The sequence below is a fragment of the Nannospalax galili genome, unplaced genomic scaffold (genome assembly GCF_000622305.1).
Source record: "Nannospalax galili isolate Female #2095 unplaced genomic scaffold, S.galili_v1.0 scaffold12016, whole genome shotgun sequence".
NCBI classification, from domain to species: domain Eukaryota; kingdom Metazoa; phylum Chordata; class Mammalia; order Rodentia; family Spalacidae; genus Nannospalax; species Nannospalax galili.
This window is the reverse complement of record NW_008337424.1, coordinates 1-6,515: the sequence shown is the minus strand read 5'-3', so window position 1 is coordinate 6,515 and position 6,515 is coordinate 1. Positions and strand designations below refer to the sequence as shown.

The 6,515-nt window shown below is 42.4% G+C and overlaps 1 long non-coding RNA gene across 1 annotated transcript in view; it reads left to right on the top strand.

Annotated features, from left to right (window-relative positions):
* Positions 1 to 5,917, top strand: part of LOC108490834 — a 12,606-nt gene extending 6,689 nt beyond the window's left edge. Inside the window, exons 2-4 of the long non-coding RNA XR_001872432.2 lie at positions 1,165 to 1,257; positions 4,688 to 4,732; positions 5,835 to 5,917. This is a non-coding gene — a long non-coding RNA (uncharacterized LOC108490834). The remainder of the gene's footprint in view (positions 1 to 1,164; positions 1,258 to 4,687; positions 4,733 to 5,834) is intronic.
* Positions 5,918 to 6,515: the final 598 nt, after the last annotated feature.

The window sequence follows — 6,515 nt, the reverse complement described above, 5'->3', positions numbered from 1 at the left end:
ATTGCACAACACAGGTGCACTTACATACATACAAGCAAAATTATCATATATGTGTATACATATATATATATATATATATATATATAATGTTTACGAGTGTATTGCCTGCATGTAGGTAGGTGCACCTGTGTTGTGCAGTGGCCACAGAGGATTGAAGGATTATAGTCAGTGCCACCCTGTCCAGGAGTTCTTCTGTTACTTTTTATTGACATCAACAGGCTGTTTCCTGCCCTTTGGCCAGTTCAAACCTGGGCTCTTGCTTCACCCACTTAGAATTTGTCCTTGTCAGCTCTTCAAAAAGTAAAGCTTTGGCCAGGCGTGGTGGCGCACGCCTTTAATCCCAGCATTTGGGAGGCAGAGGCAGGCAGATCTCTGTGAGTTCAAGGCCGGCCTGGTCTCCATAGCGAATCCAGGTCAGCTAGGGCTATAGGGAGACCCTGTCTCAAAAAGACCAAAAAAAAAAAAAAAAAAAAAAGTAAAGCTTTGAACCACTGTGGAAAAATCTAAATATTATCATACTAGCATTTGTTTAAAATGAGTCAGGTTTTCTGGATTTTGATGTCATATAATCATAAAGGAAGTATCTTAAAACCCAGAACAAAGTAGAGCAGTGGACCTAGAAATACCCCACCAGCCACCCAGTCCCAACGTGCGTCAAAGTACACTCTGGAGAAAAGGTATCTTCAACGATGATGCTGAGAAAACTGGATTTTCACCTCTAGAAGAATGAAAGCAGACCCCCTACCTCTCACCGTGCACAGAAGTCAGTTCAAAATGCATCAAAGACCTTAATGTATAACCTGAAACTCTGAAACTGCCAGAGGTAGCCAAAGGAAAAGACCCCAAGATAGGCACAACAAAGACTTTCTGCAAAGGATAACACTAGCACAGGAAATAATCCCCAAACTTGACAAATGGGATTACACGAAATTAAAAAGCTTCTGTGCAGCAAAGGAAACACTCATCAGAGACAGCCTCCAGAATGGGAGCTAATCTTTGCCAATTACACATCCAGCAAAGGGTTAAGATCTAGGATATAGAAGAAACTCCAAAATTTAAATATTCTCCCAACCACAAACCAAATCATCCAATCAGTAAATGGATTGAATAGACAGTTCTCAAAGGAAGAAATAAAAATGGCCAATAAATGTTCAATGTCTTTAGCCATCAGAGAAATACAAATGAAGACTGCTTTGAGATTCCATGTGACCCAGTGAGACTAACCATCATCAAGAAGACCAACATCAACAAATGCTGGTAAGGATGTGGGGAGAGAGGAACCATTACACACTGCCAGCACAAGGGTAAGCTGGTGCAGTCACTCTGTATAGAGGGCCTCAAAAAGATAAAAATAGATCTACCATATGATCCCACTATAGCCCTTCTGACTACACATCCAAAGGACAGTGGCATGCCTCAGAGACACTTGTGTATCCATGTTGCCAAGATATGTAAATAGCCTAGATGTCCATCAACAGATGAATAAAGAAAATGTACATATACATAATGGAATTTAATTTAGCTGTAAAGAAAAATGAAATTATGGGACCAGCAAAACGACTCAGTGGGTAAAGGCACTTGCTGCAAAGCCTGACCTGAGTTCAATTCCCAGAGACTCACATGGTAGGAGGAGAGAACTGACTCCCACGTTTCCCTCTGAGCTTCACATGTGCACTGTGGTACATGCACACACAATAAAGAAATGTAAAATAAAAGAAAATTAAAATGATATTTTCAGGAAAATGAACAGAACTGGAGATCATTGTGTTATGTAAGCTAGACTTGGAAAAATAAATGTTTTTTTGTTTGTTTTGTTTTTTTTAGATTTAATAAATGTTTATAGCATATTTCATCCAACAGCTGTGGAATATACATTCTTTTCAGCAGTCCAGGTAACTTTTTCTAAAATAAATCACATTTTTTTTATTCTTATTCTTTTATGAAGTTAGTTAAAAATTAATGAACAAGAAATTAAAGAGACTGCGCTGCAATTAAGTTAGAATATTCTAACTGAAAAACAATTACTGTGAAACTATTTACATTCTCATAGAATTATAAACATTTCTCAAGGAATACTTTACAGCACAACTTTTTTTTTTTTTTCATACAGAAGAATTTATTCCAAAGCAATTGACATTGAGATGTTTTCACATGCTTTTCTAATCTCTATATACATGACTATCACTGGTCACAGTCGCCCACCTTCTGAGCTCCTCGGCATCTGAGCATGAATACAAACTCGTCAGATAGACAGCCTTCCTCTCCCACTAGAGGCTCCATACTCTGCCATCCCTGTCACTGTCCACTGTGTTGTCAGCACCCTCATCCATTCCCCCCTGTCTGCCCTTCTGGTAAATCTAGTCAGCAGTGAAGAAAAATAATTATCAAGGCTGTAGTGATCATATGAAACCTTGGCTGTATCTTTATCCCAAATTGATTTGTTGTAAGGCTCAGTAAAAGCTAAAATGTAAACACAGCTCAGCAATGGTCAGGGGATATGGTGGGCATGCTTTAAATGGGAGAGATGCTGAGTTCTTTTCCCCTGTGGTGTTTGGAAAGGTTCCTGTCCTCTCCTTTCCATTTTAAATGTGAGTGCATTTATTCTCTCTCATTTCTTCACATTTCCAGCTTTTTATTTTTATTTTTTATAAAAGTAGTGGTGCCCAGAACAGAAGCGTTAATCTATTGGTAGCCTGATGTGGGGCAATTAATTAAAGCTTTAAGTTAGGATCAATTTCTCAAAACCCCACACTCGGTAATGGGCTCTAAAGCTGCCCATTCGAAAGGGAAGAAAAAAGGTACATACCTAGCGTCTGGTTATAATTTGGTGCCATCACAATAAGGCAATAATAATTCTAGTTGAGGATTGATAAGGGCCCCTTCTGGTGAATGCCTCATTTTCCTTCTGTTGATCAGAAGCCTGATGGCAAATTTTTTAAATGACTTGGAAGACACAGCATTATACTGAGTATGATAGTCTCCCTTTTCTGACAATTTCCAAAGTTAGTATATCAGTATTTTCTTTTCTGACCACAGGATGCAATGTATTTATTGTTCTCAGACTTGTCCTACCTGTCACTCTGGTTATGCTTGAGACTTGAGGTCTGAGAAGTTCATTCCCAGTACAGTTAGAGTTAGCCAGGCTGTAAAACAAAGAGGTAGAAACCCTGCCTCAGGAGGGGATGCCAAGGCAGGGATTTAGATTCAGTGAAGATTTTCAACTCAAACACAATGGGAATAAAATAGGTTTGGGAAAGATGGAGTCACTAACATTGTATAGACTATGAAGGGAGCATTCTGTTCACGAAGTTTCCAGATTTGGGAGCGATTCCAGATGAGCTACTTAAAAACAGTTTTCAAAAATTTAAGCTTTGGGCAAGCCTTGTTATTCTACCAGAGATGTGTCTTAAGTTTGTCTCCCCCTCTGTGTGTCTCAGAGTTTCAGGGCACCGTTCCCTGTGTTGGTACTCAGATGCTGCTGCTTTCGTGACATTGTCTTACTGTGCTCCTTGGAGGGGCACAAGGTCTCACAATTAGTAGAAGTTGCCAAATCTGCTAACCAAAGTAAATCTTCAGGAAATCTTAGGTATATGTCTTCCTTAATTAGTTGAGTGCCTGTTCATCTATGATTGGATACATCACAGATGTATACCCACAGAACAGAGGAGAAGCAGAAGGATATATGAAGGATCACCTAACTCACCAGAAGGGAAAGTAGCTGAAAAAACACTAATTATACCGTGGATAGATACATTAATGTTTGTATTACTTGAACCTGGGTAATTCAATAAACAAATGAGTTTTATTTTGGTCCATGGTTCTGTGGTTCAGTTCTGAGGTTGAGCATCAAATTTGCTGATTACTTTCCTGCTTGCAGAGTCCCATTCAGTCTCTAGGGTCCCATGAAATCAACTTTTATAAGCTAACCTAAACACGTAGTGTTAATCTTAAAGTATGTTCCTGATTTCTCCCTTATGACCTTTCTTTACCCCTGATCCAGAATACTGTGTGTGTGTGTGTGTGTGTGTGTGTGTGTGTGTGTGTATGTGAGGAGAGATGACTCAGCAGTTAAAAATGCTTGCTGCTCTTCTTAGAGGACCCAAGTTAAGTTACTAGCACTCATATTGGGTAACTCTAGCTCTAGGGAATCTTGCACTCTCTTCTGGCCTCCACAGGCACCTGCATTCATGTGCACATAACCACACACAGACACAAACACATACACATAATTTTTAAAAATATATATGACATGAAAGTTAAAAGGCAGCTCTGAGAGCAGAGACAGAGGTGCTAAGGGAGAGAAAGGAGGAGCAAGAGGGGGTGATGGGATACTGTCATGAAAGCAGAGTGGAAAGCTATAGGGGGAGGAAGGGGACAACTGGAGAAGGGCGGGGGGAGCAGTGATGGGGGAATAAGAATAAAATGTAACAATACATGTGTTGAAAATATCACAGTGAAACCCATTTCTTTGTATGCTGATCAAAAAATTTAATAAAATCTCAGAACTTGACATAGAAGAAGATGTCATAAAGAAACCACTATTTTATAAAATTAGCATAAAAAATTGAACTGTGTTCTGGAGCACTTGCTTAGCATGTGCAAATTGGGTTTGAGTTACAAACTGCAAAAATAGCAACAAAAATGAGAACCAAAACAAACTCTTGGTGTTTTTCTGTTTAATTTATAGGCAGCTTTCGTATTCCAGCTGCAGACAAGATATTTACAGAGTCAGGTATGTTTAAAAATAGTTTTACTGTACACTGTTACTGGAAATGCAAAGTAAATATTTTAAAGGAATTTTCTATGAAAGTAATTCATACTCTATTTCTCTGTAATTCATTTCTGTGACCCTCAAGCACTTTGTAGATGTGAGGCCTTGTGGGTGGGTGTAGTCCAGCTCAGGAGAGTTAGCTGCCCGATGGATTCATCTGTCTAATCCCTCTCTTCCTCATTCTTCTCTGCAGCCCTCACACCCTGCCCTTACCTCTTCTTAGGGCTGGCTGCTGGCTTTGCATCTGACCTGGGCTTGGCCCTGTTTCTGGGGAGGGGGCCTGGAGTTACTACCACCATATGTGGAAGTGTGGGCAGCCCACTGTGCCCTCAGTGCACCAAAGGCAGAAGAGAAATGGAAGAAGGCTGAAGGCCAGAAGTGGGTGGGCAGAGGCTGGGCCCCACCCCAGTGTCCCCTTCCAGGCCACCTATGAGCAAGCAGCATGCTAGCCTTTAAACATAAAGATCTGCTCCCTAAGTCAGAATGAATTTGCTGTGCTTTGAGAGCTGTCAACTGGAATGCTGGAGAAAAGTTTAACCTGAAGCACTAGTGTAGTGTAGACAGCAGAAACAAAAGGAAGGAGCGATGCCTCAGAGTGGCATTCGCCTTTAATCCCAGCTCTAGAGAGGCACAGGTAGGCTGATGGATTGCTGTAAATTCCAGGCCAGCCTGGTCTACAGGCATTGCTGGGCATGTGCATGGGAGAAAACCCTCACCACAGCACAGTGGGGCGGTCAGCTGCCAGCCCCAGCACTCTCAAAGCCAGGGCGCCTGTGCCTGTGTGCTCTTTCCATAACTGCTCCCTCTTGCCCCTTTCTGCTGCTGGGATGAGCCTGCGACTGGACAGGAATTCAGCAGCCTCTGCAGGTTTCTGGTTGAGTTGGTGAGAAGCTGCATCAAAAGAGGGAATACATTTGGTTGCTGCCATTTCTGGCTGTTCCAGTCTTGTGTGGCTTTATCATCATTTGACACTGTTACCTGCTTAACCTTGAGTTTCACTTGGCAACCTACCTAACTAGCTTTTGAAATTCCTAATATTTTCCTATTTGTTTGGGAATTTTAGGGCATCATTATGCCCCAAGTTGTTATTGGGATCGCAGCAAATGTTGTCAACGTGGACATGAATACCCTCTTGCTGTGTGCCTTGGACCTTGGAGTGGTCTAAGTCGCAACTGCTGCGTGCTGGCTCCTGCTCTAGGGCTGGGGAATACAGGGAGAGAAGCAGCAGTGGGGGGACCCTGTACACGTAAGCAGGCACCTAGCAGTCTAAGCTCCAGTACTCTGCATTGACAAGTAAGAGCTAGCCCTGTGGGGGCCCACTGGGGGAGCAGCTTGCTCAGGTCATGTGTGTGTGTGTGTGGACATTGGGTGAGCAGAAATTTGGAGGAAACAATGTGTAGGCTGCTTTCTGAGGTTGAAGAGGAGTTAGCCCTGAGAAGCAAGTTGCTGCCCCCTGGAGGCTGAGGTGGGTGGCAGGCAGAAGCGGGGAAGACTCAGCAGCCATTCTTGCTGGGTCTCTGATTTGGGACTGAACTGAATTTCATCTTGAAACTTGAGGAGATGAGGGCTCTATAAAACAAGAGGTTTGCACTTCCCCCAGATGTCCTGTGGTCTATCCCCTCATCATTAGATGCTCTGCCACCCTGGCTCAGAGTCAGCAGCCACAAGTGGAAGGAGAGCGGTCATGGCAGCACATGAAGACTGAGCCCCACAGTTTGGGGGTACTTTAGGGGACTGTGTTCTT